The sequence below is a fragment of the Hyperoodon ampullatus genome, assembly GCF_949752795.1.
Source record: "Hyperoodon ampullatus genome assembly, chromosome: 4".
In the NCBI taxonomy this organism is placed as follows: Eukaryota; Metazoa; Chordata; class Mammalia; order Artiodactyla; family Ziphiidae; genus Hyperoodon; species Hyperoodon ampullatus.
The window spans coordinates 162256641-162258460 of NC_136917.1; the positions used below are offsets into that span (position 1 = coordinate 162256641).

The 1820-nt window shown below is 42.2% G+C and overlaps 1 pseudogene across 1 annotated transcript; it reads right to left on the reverse strand.

The window, feature by feature from the left end:
• Window positions 1–400: 400 nt before the first annotated feature.
• Window positions 401–745, reverse strand: LOC307052445 (large ribosomal subunit protein eL33-like; annotated as a pseudogene). Its single transcript has one exon. The product of its transcript is annotated as a large ribosomal subunit protein eL33-like (transcript).
• Window positions 746–1820: the final 1075 nt, after the last annotated feature.

Below are 1820 nucleotides of genomic sequence, written 5' to 3' on the forward strand. Positions count from 1 at the left end.
ACAGGTTTCCCTCCTGCCTCCCCAGAAGCAGTTCTCCTGAGCCCCTGTGCCCCACTCAGCCTGCCTCTCCATGGCCCTACCCTGTGAGTACCACTGCCCTCTGCCCGGGACGGAATCCCATGGGTCAGCTGGGGAAGGCAGCCCTCCAGCCCATCTGGGCCCTGGGCACAGGTAGGGGAGGTTCAAGTTCAGGCAAGATCCCCTGGCAGGCAGTGCCAAGGAGCGTTTGATGAGTGCCTTTGCAGAATCCCTTCCTCCTTATTCAGGTGTCACCAGCACAGAAGTGCAATCCATTGGAAGGGGTGGGGAGGGCAGGGCTTGGGGGCGTGTCTGCTGCAGGCTGTGCCTTCTTGTCTTTTTTTTTTTCCCCACACTTTTATTTATTTACTTTTCAATAAGTTTAAATCCTTGAAGTGTACAACATCACATGGATTCTGTGTCCAGTGGCCTTAGCAGGAAGGTTGCTTCGGAATTTGGCACAAACCATGCCACAGTTTCCATGAGCGCGAGTTATCTTTCTGCAGATTACTCTGGTTGTGTTAGGTTTTCCACCAGGAATTACTGTGTTCTTTGCTTTGTACACATAAGCACATCTCTTGCCTAGATAGAATTTGGTTTCATCTCGAGCATATACACCTTCAATTTGCAGGAGAGCTGTGTGCTCCATCTAGTTCCATAGACCCCACTTATAGCCAGCAAAAATGGCCTTAGACCACAGCCGTCCAGACATATTTGTCATTTTAGAAGTCCTCCACAGGGTCCAAGATGGCTGAAAGAGTGTGCCTTATTTTCTTATTTAGCTATTTAAGAAAATGCAGTGTCCTAAAGCTAGAACCGTAAATAATGCCATCAGGACTCTCTTCTATGTTCATTAAAATGTGGAAGAAACGGACAAAGCCAGTTTGTTCTTATGTGAGTGTCCACAGTAAGGGAGGTTCAGAACTGCAGAACAGAAATCAGACTTGCATGATCAGACGTGGGAAACTGCTGGAATGGATAGTTAAACAGACATGTTCTTGGTTTCAGTTCAGTTTGAAATAAGCTATTGAGTACAGTTAAGAAAACTTTTAGTGTAGACACCGAACATGCACAAAGAACTTCTATGGATTATCTAATTTGGAGAGACAGAGGGAGAGACACCACATGGTGGTTGGTCTGCCTGATATTGTACCAAAGAACACGTGCTCTTAAGTGAGAATTAAATGGGAGGTAAACCTGATGTTGATCCCAGGCGCCTCTGGTTTCATGATCATGTCACAGTACTGAAAATAATTCTTGTTTGCATATATGCTGTTCATACAAAGTGGCCCTTAAATGCAAGCCGGTAATTTCATTTGGTGTGGAAATGATGAAACAAATCCATGGTGATGTGAGAAGAGATCAGGCTGCTTTGGACTTGGGAGAGAAGGAAGGTCTGCCTTTGTTTGGCAGACGGGTAATTTTCTACACATGATTTTTGCCAAATAGGCTGATTTTAGAATCTAACCTGGATACAGTGCAACTCTACTGGAATTAAAATTTACATTCTCAAAATAATCAGTATGTTAACACTTGAATTAGTATAAGCAAACATGTTTTCAAACATGTTTTCATATATATTAGAAACTATAAAAGATTAAACATAATTTGGATAAAATTAACCAACTGCTAAAACAATCTATCCTCAAAATCATATGAACACCCTCTTTTCTTCCCAAATCTCAATATAGGTGCAAGGGTATTTATCAAGTATTGAGGAAATTAAGTTATAGCTACTATAAAATAAATGTTGATGCATCTAATTGTAGTAGGTCAGGAGTAATGTTCCAGAAAATATAAAA